The following is a 24,132-nucleotide window of genomic DNA, read 5'->3' on the forward strand; positions in this document are numbered from 1 at the left end:
CACATGTTCCCTGTTCGGAGAGTTTCTCTCTCCCTGACCTCACTTTCTCCACAGCCAGAAATTCCACCTCAGGACTTGCCAAGGAGACAATGCAGCATTCCTCTGCTGGGCCACAAAGCAAGTGTGAAATGTTCTGTTTTAATCATTTACAGAACAAAAGGAACACAACAGTCACCGTCTGATTCATATCTGCTGAAAACCAGCAGCCAAAGCTGTGGGAGAGGAGAGACAGATGAAGAAAGGAAAGGAAGAGGAGGTGTGGGTTTGGTTTGTTTTTTTTCTTCTGGTTAGTCACTGTGGACCTAAGGAAAGACAAGAAGGACCACGCTGGATTATACCAAAGTTTAAGAGCCCCTGGTGTCCTCTCTCTGACATGGCCTCTGGTAGATGACTGCAGAGAAAATACAAGGGACAGTACAAGTACAAATGCTGTTTCCTCTAGTACATGATCCCGTTTCCCTTCCTGACCCAGAGGTTGTAGCTGCATCATCAGGTTTGAAAGCCCTTCATAGACCTTTCTTCCATGATGTTTTCTAATCACTTTTTGAGCCCATTCATACTTTTGGCACCCTGGACATCCTGTGGCAGCGAGTTGCACAATGGAATTGTGTGCTGTGTGAAGACATACTTCCTTTGCGTTGTTTTAAACCTTTCCGTATTTCACAGAATCACAGAGTGGCTGAGGTTGGAAGGAACCTCTGGAGGTCATCTGGTCCAACCGCCCTGCTCAAGAAGGCCTACCTAGAGCCAGTTGCTCAGGACCGTGTCCACATGGCTTTTTAATATCTCTGAGGAGGGAGACTCCACAACCTCCCTGGGTAACCTGTTCCAGTGAACAGGGTTCCAGTTCTGGGGACTGCATTTCAGGAAAGATGTGGACCAGCTGGCAAGTGTCCAGAGAAGAGCAAAGAACACAACCAGAAAACATGGCCTGTCAATGTCGTGGTTTAATCTCAGTCGGCAACTAAGCACCACGCAGCCGCTTGCTCACTCCCCCCCACCCGGTGGGATGGGGGAGAGAATTGGAATCTCTTCATCATCCTTGTGGCCCTTCGCTGGACTGTCTCCGGTATGTTCGTGTCTCTCTTGCACTTATTTCCTTCTATGCCATTCATAATTCTTGTACTTCTACCGTATCCTCCTTCAAGCATCTCTTTTCCACGTCATCAAGTTGTAGCTTACTCAGTGTCTGCTTTCGTAGAAGCTGCTCTGTCCCTCAGTCACCTTTGCCTCCCTTGCCTGGTACTTCTTCAGGGAACATCAGAAATGTGCTCACTGCTCAAGGTACAGGTGAGCCATGCACTGACTTACACAGCAGCAGACCACAGGGAGATTTCCAAAGGTTGGGCATAGCAAGCACAGCACCAGTCTTTAAGACGAGGAGAGAAAGAAGAGTTAGAAAGTGATTTCCCAGTCATTGTTAATTCCATCCTTGGAAGCACCAGAACGACCAAAGGCTTTGCAAACATGTAGAAAAGGAGTAATAGCCAGCACAGATTCAGCAAGAACAGAGCTGGTCAGACTCATCTAATCTTCTGTGATGAGGTAATAAACCTTATAGATGAGGGAGGAGGTGCAGATGCCGTATATGTTGCCGTATAAGTAAGCCTTGTGATACTGTGTCGTATGGCATCACTATAAGCAAGAGAGGGACACCTGGACTAGGAGAAAGTATGAATAGATGGCTGCATCACTGGTCAAAACCCTTCTTGCAGGTTAGTTACTCATGACATGAGGCAACGCAAAAAGCCTCTCATAAAACTGATACTGATCAGCATTTCCATGAATGACTCAAAATCCAAGCATGGCTTTTTACGTTTGCAGTTGACAGCAGGCTGGGACAAGTAGCATGGAAGCTGGACGCAGGACTAGAGGTCAAGGCAGACTTGACGAGCAGGTAAAAAAGGATGCGATCCAGTGATCCTCCGTTGGGATCCTCCTCCAGCCCCTGCACAGAGGACAAGAAACTCTCAGTCTGACCCGTGGAAGGGCTTTTCCCTGCTTATGCCTGCCTTTGGCAGCACAATGCGTAATTGGCTTAAATTACAGAAATTTAGTTAGACACCAAGAAAACCCTTAGAGTGCAGTGAAGCACTGGGGTGGATTGCCTAGGAAGGCTGCTAGGACAGGTTGGTCGTCCATGTGGGGTGATGGGTGAACTGGAGGTGCTAGTCCTGCCTTCAGGCAGAAGAGAGGTGTAGCTGACCTCTTAAAGTCCTGCTCAGACCTGCTTTTCTGTGATTTTTATGGTGATGATGCTTTGTTACAATATTGATATTTTGTCTCAGGATGTTGTTATTATAATGCTGCTTTATTCTCTGCTCCTCTACTAATAACTCCTGCTGTTCAGGTGGCTGATTTGACCAGGGCTGAGTATTTTTGACCTGGTATTCTCAGGCCCCGCTTACACGATCACTTCAACACAGCATAAATCTGAGCTGCTACTGGGATGATCTTGTCCTTTCCCCCTCCAACATGTGCTTGCTCTTACCCCCTCGCTTGCCTGGCACCGCAGACCACGCAGCTGTGCATGACTCAGGACAGGAGACTGATCCAGCTGAAAACTCACCAGCGGGGAGGGAGGCAAGAGGAGAGATCAGTTTTCCATTACTTGTTCTGCTATCTCACATCCTTTGTCTGTCTTGTCTACCTTGGATGGAGCAATCACGTCTTGTGCTGTGTTTGGAAAGCAGAGTGGAAATGTAAGGTGATACAAGCCCTGGTTTGAATAATCTTTTCCAGACTGAGGGATGTCTAATACTGCTGTGCAGAGGAAAGCGGTGTCCGAGCAGCTCCTGCTGCCCCTCAGCTGGGAATGGGGCTGTGCGGAAGCCCTGGGAGATGCCAACCACCACCTCAGGAGGCAATGGATCATACTGGATGGCACAGACTATTTCCCCATTAACACGAGGAGGATGCCAGGAAGCCGGTTGTCCCGTGTTACAGCCCTGATCCCTGCCTCTCCAGGGCCCTGCCCCTTGACCACGGGTCACCACGAGCCTCACTGTGCACATCTAAATCATCTGTCTAGCTGCTAATGCACTTCTTTGCTACTCAGCTAAAACCAACCAAATCTTGTTATTTGGGAGAGGGAGCTTGTTCTTTGTCACTGAATACATTTGCTAAGACTTGGAGGGTTTGCCACGGTTAGGAGAAATGGGCATGTGTCACTGAGGGAAGGCACCGGTCAAGGGATAAGATGGGGAAGATCAAGAAGAAAAGGAGCTGGTGGAAGCTGTGTCACTGAAAATGCATTTTAAAGTTACTTGACTTGTTTTAACAGCAATCGGGTAATGAATGAGGCTGCCAAGGGAAGGCTCTTGGCTTTATTCCCATTCCCTGTTAGACACTCCTCTGGGTGAACGCATGTCAGAGCAGTCTCTATCCTGACACCAAGTGGAGAGAGCTCACAAGGACTCCTTTAAGATCAAGTGTATGAGACTGCCAGTGAGGACAGCTGCCGGCCCAGCCACCCCTTCAAGCACCAGCGAGGCATCATACAGTTTATTTTTGTATTTACAGGAATTTTTTCAAGATCCTGGCTCTTAGCAGCAGAGGTTTACAGGAGAGATAATTACACATGATAAAAATCACCATTCTGCGCTCCTGCAGTTTTTACCCTCCTACCCGAAGTTTCCACTAGTGCCGCATGTGGTGAGCAGCCCAGTGGGTGCATGCGGAGAATCCTTACTGGTGACAAGGTGAGTTTTCAGAGCGGCGGGGAAGTCGCAGAGTCACAGACTGGTTGAGGTTGGCAGGGACCTCTGGAGGTCATCTGGTCCAAGCCCTCTGCTCAAGCAGGACTGCCTAGAGCTGGTCGCCCAGAACCGTGTCCAGACAGCTTTTGAATATCTCCAAGGATGGAGAATTCATTGCCCTGAAAATGAAGAGGAGGGTGCCTTTTCCTTGGGAGGAAGGGCCGGTGCTCGGTCGTATAGGTGACGGGCATTGCAGCGTGTGGGGGCGGTCCCACCATGCTGCCGAAGAGCAAGGAAAGGTGCACAGACCCGAGCCTCACGTCTCTCCCAACATATCTAATTTGCACTTTCCCACATGCTCCATCTCCAGCCTTCCCCCATTTTCTCAGGAGGGGTTGGGGGCTTGATTTCCCCCTTCCTTGCACATCAGACCTCCTGCAGAAGTTTCCCAGTGTGCAGCTCAGGTCCTCACCCCCACCTTACCTTGAGCACCTAACTCCTCCTGAGCAACACATCTTTTTTGACCTTGGCCCTGGAATGAAGGGGAGATCACTGCCAGATAGGGCTCCCCCATGGATTCAGCCTCCGAAGCCTTCAGCTTCCCATGCCCATTTGAGGTTATATTCTCCCTGGGTGTTTTACTCTTCATTCTCTCTTTACACACCTCTACTTCTGCCTCCCGGGGAGGGGGGAAAACCCTCATTGAGTTGCAAGGCACCAGAAAGTCACAGAAGCTCCAGTGCCAGCCGTGGGCTAAACCTCAAACCCCCAGCCAAGAAGCAGCAGCATGTGAGAGTGCTCTGCACCAGAAAAGTGACAGCTTCTCTCCCAGGGAAAAAAAATCTGCATCAAACACAGAAAGGTCCTAAAAACATCTGGCATCGAGCTGTGCCATCCCTCTGATGGATGGCATTCAAAAGCAACACAGAAAGGAGGCACTGGTGATGATGAATTTATGCAGTGGAAAGCATTCAATGGCTGCCCTGTGTTTTAAGTCATCCCCTAATTACTTTACATAGGAAAAAAGGAAGAGGAAATGTATCACACACGGACTTACCCAGCTGATCCAGAGCAAAGAGGGCTGGGGCACCTTCGGAGAGCTCATTGTCTGAGGGAAGAAGAACAAATGCTTGGAAAGGTCAGCTGGAGAGGGAAGCGTGGAGAGCTGGGGTGACAATGCTGTTTTAATCGCACTGCAGATAAGCCCCTGCTCAACTTGCTTCCAGTTCACCCCTGACAGTCTTTATATGTGTGTTTCTTTTAATCCAGCTGTTACTGAAAAACCTTGGAGGCAGCTCAAGATGGAGACTTGGCAGGATGAACCCTTATACCCCTCCAGCATTGCCAAAGAGCAAAAGCTCTGCTGCCCTGTCTCTGCCCATGCTGGGATCCCCTGGCCGTGCTCCCCATTTTGGCCATGCCATGGCTCTCTGCTCCCTTTCCCCGTCTCACCCGGGTCTCAGGGTACGGCCAGGAGCATCCTGCCTGCAGCAAAGCTTTCCTGCGTGCTACAGTGTCCTCCAACAATGGCAGCTGGGGTAGGTTTAACCAGTGGGAGCAGGAAAATGCTCCGGCTGGAATTTTTCAGAGGCTGAGCAAACCCTTGAGTCATCTGATAATAATATTGCTGTAACTCAGTGCCTGTGGCAGGTTAGACCATGAGCTCTGGAAACTCCTGAGCCAGTGGCATCTCTCACTGAAAGCTCGTGGGAGATTATTTTGGATCCCAAGCCCAATCCCACCATGAGCCCACCCATCCTCGCCTGCTCCGCGCTGCAGACCACAGCGCACAGGGATCCCTCACTGCCAGAAGGACCTGCAGCCACACAGGAGCATGTGGCCAAGTGTTAAATGCCATTTGTGCCTTGGAGTTGGTGGGGATTTCTTTATTTTCAAACATTTCTTTCAATGTCAAAATACTGCTAAATTGCAGAGACTCAATGCAATTTAAAAAAAAAAATAAATAAATTTGCAGAGAGTGGTTTTTTTCCTGTTGGTTTTTGTTTTTTTTTTTCCTTTCAGATCCATGACATTTGTTCAATGTTCATGGGTTAGACTAAAAAACCTTTCGGTCTGGAATCTGTGGACTGCTCCTAGGGTGTTCAAGGAGAATGTTTAAGAAGGGCAGGTGCATGACACCATATAGTAATCCATACTTGTGACATTTCTAAGAGATCTTGCCCCCCACTATAAAATGCTGTTATGCCCATCAGTTAGAAAAAGCTGTGAGCCACTAGTTTAGGATAGCAACAGGCTGCATATAAAACAAAAGGCCAATGTATAACCACATTTAACTGTTTGGGATTTTTATAAACTCCTGATGGCAGTGACTCTGCCCTCCTCTGCATTACAGACCCAAGCACAGTGGGATCCCAAACCCAACAGTATAACCCAACCTATAAACGGTAACACAGACCATGCACATGGCGAAGATTTTAGAAAAATGACAGAAGCAGAGATTGTTCTAATGGGCAAAAAGGATGGACTGCAGCAAGCATCCCTGTGCTAGTCCCGTGGAGCCACCCTGGGCCGGGTACCTGCGGAAGCAGCAGATGTGCTATCATAAGGGTGCCACCCAGTGGTGCTTGGCTGGGGAGATTGAACCCAAGGCTGCTGGGTTCAAAAGCATAAACTTCCTTATCTAATTTAACTCTCGTGGAAAAGGAGGCAATGCTGCATCTTGGACTGTCCCCTTCCCCAGGCATCTGGGCTATCAGTGGGAAGCCAAGGGAAACAGATGGAGATAAGCAAAGCATTTTACCAAAGCAAAATGTTTCTGTTCCCAAGGTGCTGTCATCTGGAAGGCTGTGGGTTTATTTTGGTTTTAGTCCGGGGCACAGTGTGTCCCAGCCAAAGAAGGGGCTTTGCCCAAGGAGGGGCAGCTTGTGCTGGCCCGGGGGATGGGGACCTCCGGTGATGAAGATGAGCTGGGGCTGAGCAGGGAGCACATGTGGCTGCTTCTGCCAGATGTTCGAGCAGGGATTAAAAAGCAAATTACAGCAGCTGGAAATTAGGTAGAGATGAATCGATAGTTCTACTGGCTATTTCGCATTGCATCTGCCCTGAGTGCTTTCCTGAGATTGGCAATTTCTGGAGAGTGATGGACCCTAGCCTTGGGCTGGGAGGTCTTGTGTCATGCTAAGGTGGGCTGAAACCTTGAATGGTCCTGCACAGGGAGCCCCAGCCAGGGCAGCCCTTGGCCCTCCTGTCACTGCTGGGACAGCGTGTCTCCCTGGAGCCATCCTAAATTGTCCCATGCAAATATGATTGAAGAAAGAAAGGGGTATTTTACTGGCTCTCCTCCTCACTCCTCCCTGACCACTGCCATCTGCAGAGTCCTGCTTGTGGAGCATGAGGGTGGTCACATCTAGCACAAGTGGCATATTAACTTGCCAAAAGGTGGGTGTTGGGGGTTTTTTTTGGCAAAAGGCCACTCCAGAGAAGGAAGACAAGCCACAAATCGAGTGCCTGTGTCAGTGTGCCAGCTCCTGGCAAGATACTGCAGTTTGGGTCAGACCTTTCCCACCTTCATACCGAGTATTGCCTTGCTCTGGACATAGCCCAGCAAAACCCCTGGGACCACTGCAAGCACAGTGAAGGGCGGCAGCACATCAGAAAGGCTCCCAGCATATTCACTGGGTGGATTAAAAACCAGCAATCATGTCCTACCTCCTTTCACACTGGCAAAGGGATGGATCCCACCATGAGACAACCAGTTGGTTTCATCCAGCTTCCAGTTTTCACCAGGGTCCATCTCTGATCTGCAGCATCAAAGATCTGCTCGCAATGCCTCCTGCCGCTCTCTCTGGGAAATAACCAGAAGATACTCTGAGTGCCTGTCGTGGTCCACACCATGGCCAGCTGCTGAGAAGCTTCCCTCAGCAGAGGAAAATGTCTTGTAAATATTTCAGGAAAAAAAAGGAAAAGAAAAAAATCACATGGCTCACAGGGGACTATTGGACCAAGGAGCGGCTGACTCTGCCAAGCCTTGACTTATCACGTCGACAAGTCTCCCTGCTGTGTCAAAACGCCACCAATGCTTGGACCTCTTCCATTTTCTGTTGTCAGTCTGACCAATGCTGAGAAATTCCTAATCCCTTACAATATTTGCAGGGATGGGGTTTTATTTCTGAGCAGGGTGATGTGCCACAAGGGTGTCCATCGGGGATGAGTGTCTCAGTTCCACATGCCCAGCCTGACTGCACCCCAGGGTCCCAGCTGACGAGGGGAGTGGGCAGGGGTGTTGGCCCTTGCTCCCACATCCCAGCCCCGCCATGGACAGGGGTTACAGGCTGGGAGTTATCAGTTACACATTACAAGCCGATGCTACCACTGGCCGCTTGGTTCTCGCAGCTGCCCAAGCCCTGGAGCAGTGGCTATGAGCCACTGGGGAAGGATGGAGGTTATTGAACAGTTAAAGCTGGAGCTCCTAATCCCAAAAACTCCCTTTCTGGTGTAGACACTGAATTATTTTCCTGTCTATCGGCCATTCGGTACTACCTACAGGTTTGCTGCACCTGGGAGTCCATGGGAATATGTGGAGGCATTTTCCCTCCCTGACCCCTTGGACCTGTGCATCCCCGGTGGGGTAAGCACACAGGGGCATTTCATCCATTCCTAAATTTTCAGGATTACACGGATTTGGGAGGGAATAAAGTCCTTCCAGCATCAACAACCTCTAATTTATCAAGGAAGCACACACCAGTGTTGGGATGCAACAAAAAGTTACTGCAGAGCTTTTTTGCCTCTGCGGGAAGATGCTGAAGTGGGGGTGACAACAGGGACTTTCCCTAACATTGTGTGAGCCAAACCTGGACCCCAAATGCCACCAATGGAGCTGGTTTCACGGCGAGGTGAGTCCCCTGGTACCCACCACAATGGAAGCTGTGCATCTCTACTCAGCCCCTGATTTTCATCATCATCATTTGTAGGAATTTGTTGTAATTTAATGCTGTCAGGGTGCTCCTGGGAGGGACGGGCAGGTAGTAATGGAGGGACACCATCACAGCAGCACCATTTCCTTAGGAAACCTGGCAAAGAAAGAGGTGGATGGGCCCTGTCCCTATGGGGAAGCGAAGCATAACCGAGCCACACCATTGCATTTCCCAAGCACTGGCGTACCCCAGCCACCATCCCATCAGGGGGAGATGCCAGAGCTGGGCGGTCTGTGGGAAGGGGCGGCACCCCCACGTCGGCTGTCGCCCCAGTGGCTCCAGTCCTGAGCCCTTGCCCCAGCGCGCTGCTGGGTCTCACCAGGGTGAGCCAGCCAGACCTGCGAGAGGTCATTTCACCCAGTCTCTTGCTCAACACCTTAATTCAGTAGAATTAAATACTTGTGCATATGCATTTGCTGAGCAGCAAACAGGACCGGTCACTGCCGCATGCAGGTGGAGCTTGACTGGGGTTTTTTGATGTAGCAAATTCACCCAAAGGGCAATTAATAGGTACTGAGACTTTGGGTGAATTTGGGTTCAATATGTAATGAGTTTTAGCTGAAAGAGAAGAAAAAAAGTTCTGAGAAAAGCTGCAAGGCTCCATTTTGACGTTTCTAAAATGAAACATTTTTTGTTGTTCTTTCAAATGATGTTTTTAGTTTGAAAGTGACCTAGTTTGCTTTTTCTTTTCTCTTCTTTTTTTAAGTTATGAAAAGCACTAAATAATCTCAAACCAGAATGTCTCATGTAATGCTTATGAAAAGAAATCAAAGAAGAAAAGAAACATTCTCCTTTAGGGGGTGACCCAAAACAAAAAGTATTTTCAACTTTTCTGTTCAGCCACTGAAATGAAAAACCTATTATTTGTACAACTCCACTACTGAAAGGCATCTCGTCAATGTGTACTGCTGGCAATTTATTCTTTCCACCTGCCAAGGGAGAGGTTTGTCTGCAAGTTCAATAAAAGTATGAGAGAAAGAACGAAAGGGCAATTTATCAACATAACGTAGAAGATAAAATGGATTTTCCATATTCACTCGTTTCGCTGAAAGAAGAAAAACGCAAACCTCCAGAGTTCAGCTCTTTGTCCACTGTCCCCTTCTGTTCAGAATCGTATAGACATGAAATCGTATGGACACGAAATCGTATAGACACGAGTCCTGAGCTCCCGTCACACAGAAGATTAATTGCAAATATAAAACTTCTGACTTTACTGATGCATAAGGTCCAACCAATACTAGAGAAAGCAAAAGCCAAAATTTATTTGGGACAATAATACTGGCAATGAGAAACACCTAAAAGATCATAAACCTCAGTCATTGCTGTAGCTTTAGGGCATCCATCCCTTCCCTTCACAGCAGAGCTTGGTGCCAGCAGAAGCTGGTGGTGTCAGGTCCTTGGGGCCAGCATCACAGGATCAGGTATGGGTTTATGGTCCCTGTCTCACCACAGAGCATCCGTCGTGCCCACCTTCCGCTGCGGCCACCCAGCAGGATGGGATGGGAGGGAAAGGGGTGGGTACGAACACGGACCAGGGCCCACTAGCTGCATTAGCGTTCACGCAATACACTTCTCACTAAAATGCAAAGCTGAAGAAAGAGGCATTGCTGCTCAGCCTGGTGTCTCGCAAGGGCTGGGATTTATGCTCCAGCTGCTTGAAGCGCTCAGCCTTGTTGCAGTCAATAGTCAACACCTATTACCTCCGTCTTTTAAGAAGACAAATCAAATGTCGTATTTTCCAAAGTGCCTGCACTCAGATCCTAGACAAATCAAATGTCATATTTTCCAAAGTGCCTGCACTCAGATCCTATGTTCAGTCTTCATTTAGGGCAGGGGGAGCTCATTTTACACACCTACAGCTTCCACCAGTCCTCTAAGAAAAAACAAGAAAAGACTTGACTCACATTCCTGCTATATGTCATATCCTGATACAATATAAAAAAATAATAGGGGCTGAATTAATTAAGACCCCTTTCACTTCACAGCTTTCACTATACCTCAATAGCACCCACACAGATCACAAGCCACTGTCCATTTTCAGCCTAACCAGCAAATCTCTTCCGAACTGCAGAATAAAATAGCTTAATATTGGAATGACCATTTCAGCAATATTTTACAACCCCTCTAATCTGTAAGAAGTGGCTGGGGGAGGACAAGCCCCAGTTAAGCTCCTCTTCTGGAGCATTTCCAGTTTAAGACAATCTGCCAGGCAGCCTCTCTGGGCACCCAGCAGCTGCACAGGGATTTTTTTTTTTTTTAGTACCGTAAACTGCAGAATTCACACGGCCAGAACAGCAGGAAAATAAAAGTTAATGACCTGAGACTAACCCAGACAGACAAGAGATTAAAGCGTCAAACCCTAAATGCTCCAGCACACAGGGGCTTGATCTGGAGGACAGGAAGAAGCCAGCAACATTTGCCCAAACACTGCCCTCAAAATTGCCTCTATCCACATGGCTCACCAAAACCAGGCGCTGCTAAGCAGAGATGCAGACGCTGTATGAAGGATCTCCCATTTCTCTGAGCTATTGTATCTCCTTACATACGGTTCAACTTCAGAGCTCTAGCTGCATCCACCTGCTTGACTGGGGGTAAAAATCACTGGCATCTTCCAGAAGATGCAGACTCAGCTACTTCTTCTCTCCTCCATTAGGAATGAAGGAGGGCACAGTTTCGTGAGATGCTCAGTCAAATCTGACCTGGGCATTGCTAGGGCTGGTGACCACCTAGGGCTGGTGACCACCTAGGGCTGGTGACCACCTAGGGCTGGTGATTACCTAGGGCTGGTGACCACCTAGGGCTGGTGATTACCTAGGGCTGGTGATTACCTAGGGCTGGTGACCACCTAGGGCTGGTGACCACCTAGGGCTGGTGATAACCACACACCACCTTGCTTGTCCGACCCCCAGAGCAGCATACAGGAGCCCTTTGCACTTAATGATTTGTTTGTTTAGATAAACAACCTTTCAAACTCCTTGTAGCACCTAAGAAGAGCTCACATGTGAACTCTTCTGAGCAGGATCTGGCCCAGGGGAGTCGGGCAGCATGGGGTGCACACAGCTGGTTCCTGGGCAGCAGAGCAGCCCCAAGACACACCATCACAGGGCTTGGTGACCAGGCCAGGGTGGGTGACTGCAGAGCCACCACCAGCATGTCGCAGCCTGGTGTAAAGGGGAAGTGAGCATTGGCAGGGACTGGGGCAAGAGAAAGGGCTACACAACAGCTGAAGTGGCCACCAGCCATGGGAGGTCTGGTAGATGGGGCAGCAGGGAGGACACTGAGGAGAGTGGGGTTGGGTATCAGTTTGGCGAGGGAGGGTGGGACAGAGGAGAGAAATCTCTGTTTTGCTCATGTTGCAAACCCTGCAATGGGGGCCGGGCATTGCTAGTGTGTTTTCCAGCAAGAGAGGGCATCGACCCTAACCTGTGCCTCCGAGCAATTTGTGGGGTCTGGGATGGACGTTCACGACACCAGAGGGATGAAGTGGCAGCCAAGGCAGGACTGAGGCTGAGGCAAGAAGCAGGGACTGAAGAAGGGAGCTTGGTCCAGCTGGAGAAGAGGGAGAGAGCTCGGGCAGACTGCGGGAGAAGGTCTCGGGCAGCAGTCTTGCAGCAACCACACATGGGATTAAATGCTACAAAACAGATCCCTTTCCCTGGGATGTTTCCCAGCACCCTGCAAAAATACTGGGATAGCGACACAGCCTTCCTCTTGTCAGGCATGGGCTGGAAATGTCCAGCCCCATGCTCACCAAAATGATATATACATCCTTACCGTGCCTGTTCCAGCCCAGTGCTCACCAAAATGGTATATACATCCTGATGGTGCCTACACGGTAACCCAGATTCTTCCCACTCCCAATGAGTCCAGAGAAGTTAAAGCATCCCCTGACCCTCAGTTTTGCTCGGAGCAAAACTTTTATGTGTCAAAAAGGCCACATATGCCAAATGTGGGAGCAGTGCCGAGGTGAATTCACATCACTTGGGCAAGCAGCCGCTGCTCTTGGGCAGGTATCGCCGCCTTGCGAAGGCGTCGCCTTTCTGCACTCGCCTCTCCACAGCTATTCACCTGCCCAAGGGCAACGCGAGCAGGAATGAGAAGGTCTGACTGAGCCTTACGGAGCTGAGCAGGGCAGGATCAGGCCTTGGAGGGGGACATCACAAACCTGTGTAACTGGGAGCATGATGGCCACAGCGAAGGGCACAAGGTGGTAAACTGCTTCCCCGTACCGCAGAGCTCAGCCTGACGGCTGCCTTTAATTACCCACTGCTGTTCTTTACTGCCTTGGATATGCTCTCCCTTAATTAGTCCAAAAGGTGACTAATGAGCTATTTGTTAATGCCATCATTCAAAAAGCTCTATTTGTAGCTGGTCTGAAAGAGTTTTTTTTAAAAGCGGTGAGTTTCAGCCAACTGGCACAGAGCATGATCACAAGTTAATTACATGATCTCATGGCAGTTATCTCAAACTAATACATCATTAATCTGATCTTACAACAGCTAAAGGAGAAGCCCAGAGCCAAGAAGCACTTGAAGGCTCCACAGCCCCCAGGACAGGAGCCCTTTTTATAAAAGCTGTGGGTTTACACACAGCAGGCACATGTCAGGACAAGCTGCAAGTTGTATCGGTCCCCTCGCCCTGATGATCAAAAACATTCAGGAACCAGGAAATGTCCTCCAAAGGGAGCCTTCCCAAAAGCACAGCCACTGTCCCCCTGCCTCAGTTCAGGGCTGCAAGGATGGCCAGAGCGGTAAGGGGCTTGGGGGCAGGCTCCCAGCATTGCTCAGGGACCCCAAGGCATTTCTGATAAGCCCTCTGTATGACGAAGCCCTTTTGGAGGACGTGTCCCAGTCTGGTCTCAGGGGAGATGTTAGCAGGTGGGTAGTTTCAGGTCACCCGCACTGATGGAGACAGGTGCTAGAAGCTCCTCTATATCCTCTATATCCCTTTGGGTATAAAGATAGGAGGCAAATCAATAAATACATCCCTATTTACATGTCATGATTTCATTTGAATAGCTCATCCCTAGCTAGGGACACACATCTACACAGATACTCAGGAACCAGAACAAAAGCTTGAAAAGCTTTGAAAATACTAGCTTCAATTTCAGCCAAGCTCTTACTCTCACTCCTGAGCAAGGGTGCCCCCCAAAACGGTCTTGAAGGAGCTCAAAACCTGTCCCAGCCATCCCGCAGGTACTGCAGGATGCCAGGAGCCACGTCGTAGCGCTTCAGGACCACCGTTCTGATGACAAGGTACAGGCGATGCTGGGTGCGCATGTCAACCCAGGTTTGGGGTGGTTTTAAGATCTGTAAGGTTCTCCAAGTTACCATGTGGAATAAAATTTCTCTTTCTTACTTCTCTGGTTTTCTTCCAAAATCAGCAAATGGAATTGCAACTCCACGATTCAAATGTTAAAGCACTTGAAGCAAAGCCTGTGTCTCCCTTTGTCTTTTGCAGAGCTGTCTGTGCTAAACTAGTAATACCAAACACCACCGCACCTCATTTCTGCCAGTTATCTTCACAGGCAATTAGCTGCCAGGTTATTTTAGCCATAACAATCACTTATCTATTCAAGAGAGGATAATTTCTCTGTGCTGTTCCCGTGACCTCTCAGAAAGCACATGACTGCCTTTTCTTTGCATTCATAGTAGGAAATGTTCCCGTTCCAGCCTCAGTTTGGACAAGATCTTTCAAAAACCGGTAAAATAGAAATGGTAAATCTTACCTGACAAAACACCTGTGATTTCTCTGGCGACAAAAAGCATCCGTGCCTCAGTGCTGCAAGACCAAAGCTTTCTCAGGGAGACTTTTGTCCTCCGTTGGGTAAGGGCTCCACGAAAACTATGCAGCCATTGCCTGGACTTGCTTCGGTTTGGGTAGGTAAGTCACGGGAATTCAGCTGCTCTTGTGTGTTCAAAGAGCTTCAAAATGCTCTAGACCACCTATCGGCATTATGGTTTCCGCAAGTATGTGAGGTATGTGTTTGTATTCCTGAGTCATATAATTATCTTTGGGAAAGTAACCTGCGGAAGCACAGCAGAGGTAAAAAAAAAACAATTGGCCATGTAAATCCCTCGACAGTTGGCAGTAGCCCTGCAAGATCACCTCAGACAGAGGCTTTGTTAAATCATATGTCCCAAACATCAAAGCTAATGGAGATGCTGGGCTGTCCACCTTTGTTCCTGCCTTCCTCGGTAGTTTGCAGCAGCATGTGCGGGGAGTGGCGAGGAGAAGGAGCAGCACGGTCTTGAAAGCAGCCACAGTGCTGGAAGAGCTGATCTGAAGTTTGGTGGGTTGCACAGGTTACGGCATGGGCTCTGGCCAGGAGGAAAGGTGAAATAGTCCCTGATGACTGCTGTTAATGGAGGCTGAGTCATCAGTGATACGGGCTGAGAAAATGATGTGATGCGGCAGTGTGTGTCTGGGCTAGTTACATCTTGATAAGGGTGGCGGGTGTCTTCCTGGGTTTTCCGTTGAGTCAGAAGCACCTGGGGAAAGGTGACACCAGGAAAGGGATTTCTGCCATGATCAAATGCCACCTCAGGCAGTCTCAGAAGAGGAATAGATACCATGAGAGAATGGGATACCACATAGGTGAGCTTCCCAGAGAAGCCCCTTCTGCCAAGCCTAAGGGAGGAGAGAAGGCTGAGAATGAAGAGCAAACAGTGTAGGGGGCCTTGATTACACCATCTTCTCACAAGGAAGAATATGGGCTTACCACGGAGCAAATGGCTCCAGCTGATGTTCACACCCTACAATGTTTTGTCAGAGTTGCCAGTTTTCCCAGATGACTTACAACAAGGACATCTCAGAAGTGAAGCTCCAATTTGTGCATGACAGCAGCAAGCTCACTTGAGCGTAGGCAGTCCACGCACCTGAGGCAGATGTGAACGGATCTTGCTTTTTGCTCCATCTCCCAAAAGACCAGCTCCATCCATCATCTCTCTTGACAGCTTACGGTACTCAGGAGGTGATTTCAAAACTATGAGCTCAGCTGTGAAGGACTTCCAGCCAGCAGGTTAGACAGAAACCCTTATACCTGGGAGGCAAACAGCTCCCATTCCCAGAACCAGGAGGGCTTCAAGCACCGATATGCACTGAATGACAAAGAGAAATGTGCTGTGCAGCCTTTGAGCCAACTCTGACAGGTGGCCTTTGCTCCTTCCAGCTGGGGCTCGGTTTTATCACCCCATCCCAGCTTTGGCCAGCATTGCCTAATGCCTCCGACAGTACCTGGCTGTGCTCGGCACCTTCATGGGGCGTGAGCAGGTTGGGGTACTGACAGGCATGAAGTGGGTTGCGGGATGCCTGTGCATTTAGGAAGCCAGCGGGTCCAGGAGCAGCAGACATCAGCCGGGAAGCAAAGACCCTCAAAGACCCTGCATTCCCACACCTCCTCCAGAGGAATGTCTCAGCTCTGACCACAAAGGAAAAAGCATCCAAGCTCTTACCAAGAAGCGTTTTGGGGACTGCCAGCACGGTACCAACTGGTGCCAGCTGCGGAGGCAGCTGATGTGTGGGGCCATGAAAGATTCAGGCTGTGCCACCGCCTGTGCGCAGGTGAGGAGCTGAGAGGAGTCCTGGCTGTGCTGGGATGTCCCAAGGCCATCCTCACATCCAGGCTCACCCACCACAGCTGCAAAGCAGCAGGAGCAGCCCTGGCAGTGTCGAAGCTCTCCCACCAAGCCCCTGGGGTGCTGGTGCCCCAGGACACACCCCGAGGATGGGGTTGCACCAAGGCTTAGACTCTGTAGTGGGAGACACTTGGAGAAACCACTCCATTTGGACAGAAGTCAACCAATGGATGTATGTGCAATGGAAGCTTTGGATTAAGTTTGTTTTTTCAAAAAAAATCTTACATAGCAGGCTTGTAATTACGGCAACACCAAGTCCTGATGGCTTTTCCAGGCTTGCTGACATGGGCCACGCTCTTACCCTCCTCCTGGCGTGTCCGTGCAGGGCTGTGGTTGCCCTGCTGAGGCACAGGCTTCTTCGCTCCTGCACAAACATCCTGGGGAGCCAAAACCGCCTTCAGAAAGGTGAGCAGTCGGCGCCGCATAATTCACGGCGCTCCACGGCTCTTGCACTGTGAGTCATGAGCTCCCCGGCAGATTTACAGCTGGCAGCACTGACCTGCCTTGCAGACAAATGGAGCGGACGGTTGCAGCCCAAGCCAAACTCCAGGGTGAGACGGGGCGAGGCGGCGACGAGCAGTCATTGCACAGCATTGCATCTGCCACAGAAGGGTTTACCCACAAAGGGGGTGTCTCTCCTCTCTTCCCACCCTGTGCCGGGGACACAGGGTGGTGCTGGATGTCACCAGCCTCCTGGCCCTTCTCCAGCCACATTGCCTGAGCCTTGCACCTGGGCACCCATGGCAAAACTCCCGTCTCTCACAGCTTGTCCTGCTCACCAGTTCTTCTGAACTGGTGGGGGAAAGGTCTCCACACTGGGGCCTGTCTTCTGCTAAACATTGCCCAGCTGCAAGCACTGCACTCCCCCAAAAGAGCAGGGCAAATGGAGACAGAGGGTCACACCAGGCAACGGGATGAGAAAGGCCATCCCACTGTGGCTGGCAAATTCTGTCTGAAAACAGACACTTTTTCCTAGGAAAGCCTTTCTGGGCACCACCTTGCAGGGCAGCTCAGGGATGAGGTTGGGTGGGAGCTTGTCTGTGTCCCGAACACTGGTGGGGTGCTGCACTGCTGCCTCTTGAGTAGCAGCGGAGCCTCGTGGCTGAGGGCTGGTTTGTCCCTCATCCCCATGCCCTGGGCACTGCCTCGCACACATCATGGTCTCTCACTCAGTAACACTGCTGGGTTACCTGCACTGAGTGAGGGAGAGGAGGGGAGGGTGGCTGGTGGGAGGAAGGAGATAAGTCCTGGGCCAGCCGCAGGCAGCGGGGAGTCTCAGGTTACTTGTGGGGCAGGCAGAGATGGGCAGCAGCTCTTGGGTTACTCAGCAGTGGGAAAGTCAGAGCAGAGCTCTGTCTCCCCAAGACCCGGACGGACACCACAGCCATAATCATAATAATTTTCTCCCTAGTGAAGGACAAGAGCAGGCTGAGGAAGCTTCTTTGCTCAAAAACCTAAGTACATCATTCAATGCAATTGAGGCTCAGGCAGGATCTCTGCTGGCAGATGGGAAACACTTCAGCTTTTTTTTTAAGCTGCAGTATTTTTCAGAGGACTGAGTTAGACATATTTACAGCGCTCTCTTCAGAGGAAGCTGCTTTTGGGGATGTAATTCTGTGCTAAGCAAAATTAGAGCTCTGCAGGGAAAAATAAAGAGGGAATCCAACTGCCATCTCATCGAATGGCTTCCCCGGGATCAGACAAGAGCAGAAAAGGGGTTGGTAAGGGGGTGTTGGTGTTGGCGATTGTGTGAGGAGTTACATGGCAAAACCAGACCTCAGTGGCCCATGTAAAGGATGCCTTATCCTTCCTTCCTTATCTGGCTGCATATAGGGGATATGGCATCCCATACCTGGTCTGGCTTCTAATCCATCCTCCTTTGGTTCAGGGTTAACCCAGCACCTTTGATCCCTGCGGCTCACCCACACACAGCTCTGATCTCCCCGAGTCCCGTATTTCACCATCTGAGGGTGAGCCTGTACTCACTCCCAGCTCAGCCGGCACCCAGCGTGCCTCTGCCTGGGCTGCAGGAGCGGGGCTGCTGGGCATCCCAGCCCCAGTTCCATCAGTGAAAGACACTGGCACTCGGGAGGTGCTGGTGTGGAGCCTCCAGGTCCCGGCCAACCACCTACCTGGCCTTGTGGCATGCATGTTGGACAGATGCACAGACGGATGCTCGTTGATGGTTTCACATGGGTGGAAGAGAGAAGACTCAAGTCTTGCTTGGGTAGGCTGGGCTATTGTCATGGTTTAACCGCAGCCAGCAACTAAGCACCACACAGCTGCTCGCTCACTCCTCCCCCCCCCCGCCCTGGTGGGATGGGGGAGAGAATCAGAAGAGTAAAAGTGAGAAAACTTGTGGGTTGAGATAAAGACAGTTTAATAGGTAAAGCAAAAGCCACATACGCAAGCAAAGCAAAACAAGGAATTCATTCACTGCTTCCCATCGGCAGGCAGGTGTTCAGCCATCTCCAGGAAAGCAGGGCTCCATCACGTGTAGTGGTTACTTGGGAAGACAAACGCCATCACTCCGAACATCCCCCCTTTCCTTCTTCTTCCCCCAGCTTTATATGCTGAGCATGACGTCATATGGTGTGGAATATCCTTTTGGTCTGTTGGGGTCAGCTGTCCCAGCTGTGTCCCCTCCCAATTTCTTGTGCCCCCCCAGCCTACTCGCTGGTGGGGTGGTGTGAGAAGCAGAAAAGACCTTGACTGTGTGTAAGCACTGCTCAGCAGTAACTAAAACATCCCTGTGTTATCAACACTGTTTTCAGCACAAATCAAAACCTAGCCTGATACTAGCTACTATAAAGAAAATTAACTCTATCCCAGCCAAAACCAGCACAGATATTTACAGAGCAGACCAAGTGGGACCTTGAGATGACAGTAAGCCACAAGCTTGCTTGTGTCTACCGCAGCAGCGTAGTATGAGTGAAAGTCCTGCTGTGGTGGTGGGGAGAAGAGAAATAAATCTCCCTCCTCCTTTCTCTAAGAGAAATAAGTCTCCTTACCCCTGAGAGTCCAGTGCCAATTTATGAGGGTATGATCTCTGCCCCCAGGGTCAGTCATGGCACAGACACCTAATGTCTTGCCACTGGGGTCAAAGAAATGCATCCATCAGCCACTTTCTCCTGATTTTCTCCTGGCTGCCTGCTCTTCCCTATGAACTGTGCAGTGAGGTGCTGCAGTCACCTCCTGCCCCGCATCCTCTGCAGGTCCCTCCTCTAATTGCAGGAGGACCTGGATGCATTCAGGTCTCAGCCCCGCCTGATGCAGGGTCCCCTCTGCCCGCTGGCATGGGAGGAGCCAGGGTGCCTCACTGGGCATGAGGATGGCACAATTATAAGCCCCCACCACTAATTACGCTGAGCAAGGGCTTGGCCACCAGTCTCAGACATGGCACGGTGGGAGGTGAGTCCCTGTCACCAAGCCCCAGCCACACTCTCTTCAGTTCTTGTGAAAAACTAGAGAAGACCTTGGTTTTGCTCCACATTAGAACAAAACAAAAAGGTGAAACTTCTAAGTATCTCATAAAAGAGAAATGCCGTTTTTCAGCCAGGTCTACTTGCTGCTTAAGAAAACAAAACTTTCTCCACCATAAAAATATCAGCATTGCAGCGGCATTTGTTCCAGCTGAAATGTGAAGCACACCAGCTCCTCTTCTCCTTTCACATTACTGCTTGAGTATTCTTTAGACTTGCGTTTTGTAGCAATAAGGGGCTTTTGATTTGTGCATGTTATTTGAACTCTCAGCAAGGAACCAAAGTAACAATTATCCACCCCGTGGTCTGGTGATTCATGGGAGACTCTGACGAACACAGTGATGCCGGTAACCGGTATGAGTTATCGGTGAGAAACAACCATAAAGGAAGTCTGCTAAGGTCAATTTTGGAAGAACAGCGTCTAACAGGATGTGTCCAACTGCATCCTGGAGACTGAGACACTGGGTGATTTAATCATCCCTTGAGGTAATATACAGACAATTATTACTTTCACACAGAAAAAATTCATTCACATTACTGAAAAATTCATCAGCAACCCAATGTCGGTGGGTAGCACTTCTCAAATGGAAACAGCTCCAGGTGTGGGGCAAAGAGAGACCTCCTCAGGTCAGCAATGTTCTCCCTGTTGACTTCAACAGATGGTGGACCAGACCCCCCAGTTGCAACAAAGTGAGTGTATGGGGGTAGCTCTATCTTTTTGCTGTATGATACACAATAACTGCCCTACATTTCTCAATAGCCAAGAAGACACCTCCTTTAACACCAACATGTTTGTGATGCTGCCAACAAACTAAACAACTTTCCTGTGGCTTTACCAGGCTGCTCACCGTAACGGTCAATCCTACCCACTTTGGTCACTGTGATTCTCTAATCAGAGACAACTTGGACATGAACTCTTTTCAGAGGTTTTGTGGTTTTTTTCCTACCACTCATAAATGAAGGATAAGCTTTAAATTCTATTAAATGCATTAAATTTTGCCTGAGTCCCTCCCCCCAAAGAAAACAACTGCTCTCAAGCCTTTTTCTGTTCTTTCTGCAACCCACACACAGGAAGTGTGCCCGGGGGGTCTGAGCAAATTGGAGGCACCTTCTTCTAGGGCATGGAGCAATCCCATGGCTCTTCCCCAACAGATGGTGTGACAGAGGCTGCCCTTTCCCTTTTCCCTCCTCCTTCCTCCCAGTAACCACGTACCCCAAGCTCGCCATCACTACAGCTCAAAGAAACCCACTGGTGCTCCTTGATTCCTTCCATATCTCAGTTCCTTTCCTCCCCACTGAGCAGGCAGGGTCCTCTGCAAAGCTGCCTTCTGCCCTCCTATGGGGACAGTGAACCACATTGGATATACAGCTTGGGTTACCTAAAAAGCCAAGAATTAGGCTTTTTCTCCAAGATTTTTTCAGGAAGGATGAAACATTGCGTATGTGCCCTGGATGGGAAATGAAGGAGACCAAATCTACCTCTTTTCCCCCATGAACAAGCTATAACAGCTAATTTTTGGCTGTCTGCGGCTTGGGCTGTGCCGGTGGGGTTTCCACTGCTGTTTTTTTCCCAGGCACTGGAGCCCACACGCTGGCCTCCACGGTTTTCCAAAGGGCTGTCATTTGTGTCAGCAGTGGCCAGGACACACTGAGGCCCCAGAGCTGCTCCCTGTCCAGGGAAGAGCCGACATTGCACTCAAGGGGGTCAGCAGCAGCTCCCACGGCCCCTGCGCCCGCCCTGCTGCCTCCCAATTGCCAGGGAAATTGATATTTCCCTGGAAAATAGCAATTAATCCTTTTTTTTCCCCTCCTTTGGGGAATGTACCACTTTCAACAAAACTTCTGCCAGGAAAAGTTTCTTAGGCTGGAATTTTTAGTCCATGTGTGGAAAAGCCACCTGGGAGGTGCCAGCAACTAGTGGTTAGGGCAGAGCGATGGTGGGACCTCAGATGGCCTGTTTCAAATGCGGATCTCAGACCTGAGCGTCCCACACCCTTAACCCTTTGCTTACGATCTCAGGCTCTAACTCCTTTCCCAACAAAATCAATAAATCAAAAAAATATAAAGATGAGATTTGGTCCTCCTGAGAAGTCGGGTAGAAAGGATAAAGCTAGAAAAGTGCTTCTTCCCAGCCATAGCTCAGGCTGGTTTACTCCCAGGGAATGTTCTCCACACATTTCCCATGATGTCTGCATGTCCTGAGCCAAGATTGCACCATCCACGCTGCGGCTGCTCTCTGCCACTTGGCTCTGGGAGATGAGAAGGGCTAAAGGTTTCAGTGGGTGTGTAACAGCCTGCAGCCAGACAGAAAGGCGGAGGTGATGGTTGTCCTGTGCTAACTTGGCTCAAGCCTTCTGCCCACCCATGTCCTGCCCCAGCAGCAAAACACCACGCATGGCTGTAACCACTTTTTCCTAATAGCACCAAACGAGTCCATCCTCACAAACGACAATGTCCCAATGAAACACCATCATGTCAAAACTCCCATTCCTCTCAGCTTTTCCTGCTCACCAGTTCTTCTGAACTGGTGGGGGAAAGGTCTCCACACTGGGGCCTGTCTTCTGCTAAACATCTGCCCAGCTGCAAGCACTGCACTCCCCCAAAAGAGCAGGGCAAATGGAGACAGAGGGTCACACCAGGCAACGGGATGAGAAAGGCCATCCCACTGTGGCTGGCAAATTCTGTCTGAAAACAGACACTTTTTCCTAGGAAAGCCTTTCTGGGCACCACCTTGCAGGGCAGCTCAGGGAGGAGCTGGGTGGAGAGCTTGTCTGTGTCCCGAACACTGGTGGGGTGCTGCACTGCTGCCTCTCGGGGGCAGGAAGGAAAGGAGGGGGGTGGATGGGAGGCTGGCCGGGGGGGCTGCCACCCTGCCAGCATTTTTGTGAAATGAGCCCTTTGTTTCCCTTGTTTTTCTTTACCGGCACCCAAAGTGGAAACAGTCATCTCCAGCCCCATCCAACATTTTGTTTTGAACAGAACTTTCTCTTCTTTCCTTTGCAGTTTTAATGACAAAAACAACAACAACAACAACAAAAAGTAACATCCATATAAACTGCAGGAGAGTGGGTTTTCTTTCCTCCTCCAATTTGTCAGTTCAGCAGCCAAACCAAACACAGCAGTCCCCACGCCTGCTCTCCGGGCACCGCTGGATCAATAAATAACACCGCTCCGTTTCCAGCTTACCTTGAGAGGTCTCTCCTTACCCTGTTGGCTGTATCCAGCTCTCCTGTGGCGAATTTGCCCAGCCCCGGCATCTCCTTCCCCCCCAGCTCTGGTGCTGCTCCACCTGCACAGCGATGGCTCAGGGGTCTGTGTTATGAAAACGGGCATCAGGCGGCATTGCTTGGGATGGGATTCAGATCTACGTAGTGGTGGAGTTATTCCTGGCTCACGTCGGCGTGTGTGGGCGCAGGACTTGGTGCAGGGAGCTAACATGAGCCTTTGACATCACTGGTTAAATTTAGGGGATTAGCACAGTCCTAAAATGGTCTGGAGGAAAGCTGCTGCCAGGCTGGCAGGAGAGAGACAGCACACTGCAAACACCTCCCACCCCAAGCAAAAGGCAGGGGATGGAGTCAGGAGTTTCTGCACCAGCCCCACTGCTACGCCACATCACCCCTTCAAAAATACCCCCCCAGCAAGGTGTGCTGTGGCTTGCTGCAGCACAAAAGCAAACAGCCTCCCTGGGCTTGCCTGTGGCAAGCCCCTCCTGAAATCACACAGCCCCATGGAGCTGCTGCTCCTGCTCCACTGGTCGGGGTAGAAGGCTGCAGGGTGACGGAGGTGCCCCCCACATGGAGATGATGTGGGAGGGGAGGTGACACTGAGCAGCTCCCAGACCACGGACTCCCCCAAGAGCCTCCTGCAGCCACCATGTCCCCTCTCCAGGGGAGTGTACCTCCAAAGGAAAAGAACGGGAAACAGTCACAAAAGAGGCAGCTCCCCCCAAGAGATGAAGAGGAAACTCCACAATCCAAGGACAGTCTCTGAATCTCAAGTCTGTCTGCCATTTGTAGAGGTGGGTAGAAGCTGTAGGTGTGTAATTGCAATGCAGGTTGGTTTTGGCAACCTCAGTACTTACAGAAGATGGCTTCTACAGTTTACAGTCTCTTTCGTGGAGACACTATTTTTTTCTCTTGATTCCTTGTTGATTCTTGCAAAGCCCTCTCTATTCCTTGTGTGAAGAACATCCCAGAAAGCCATTGCAGTAATACCCTTGAATTTTCACACACCTTAAGTATGAAGATCGTGGGACACCCACGTTCGACAAGACCAGAAGCAGCATCTCTCTGTTTCTGAGCATACCATCTTGTATGAGCAACTGCCTTGTTTTGCTGCAGTCGTGTGGCACCTGAATAATAGAGGCTGGAGCATTTTG

General features: G+C 50.1%; 1 long non-coding RNA gene across 3 annotated transcripts; it reads right to left on the reverse strand.

Annotated features, from left to right (window-relative positions):
* Positions 1-2,511: 2,511 nt before the first annotated feature.
* On the reverse strand, positions 2,512-23,153 carry LOC103901284. Of its 3 annotated transcripts, none has more exons than XR_657728.1 (4): positions 22,938-23,153; positions 7,368-7,503; positions 4,756-4,806; positions 2,512-2,676 (listed from the first exon to the last, which is right to left on the reverse strand). It is a non-coding gene; the product is annotated as an uncharacterized LOC103901284 (long non-coding RNA). The 3 variants fall into 3 exon arrangements; XR_657727.1 differs by lacking the exon at positions 2,512-2,676 and adding an exon at positions 3,469-3,877 and having other exon boundaries at positions 22,958-23,153; XR_657726.1 differs by lacking the exon at positions 2,512-2,676 and adding an exon at positions 3,469-3,877.
* Between the last annotated feature and the right edge of the window lie 979 nt (positions 23,154-24,132).

This window comes from Aptenodytes forsteri, unplaced genomic scaffold, assembly GCF_000699145.1.
Source record: "Aptenodytes forsteri isolate BGI_AS27 unplaced genomic scaffold, ASM69914v1 Scaffold75, whole genome shotgun sequence".
Lineage (NCBI taxonomy): Eukaryota > Metazoa > Chordata > Aves > Sphenisciformes > Spheniscidae > Aptenodytes > Aptenodytes forsteri.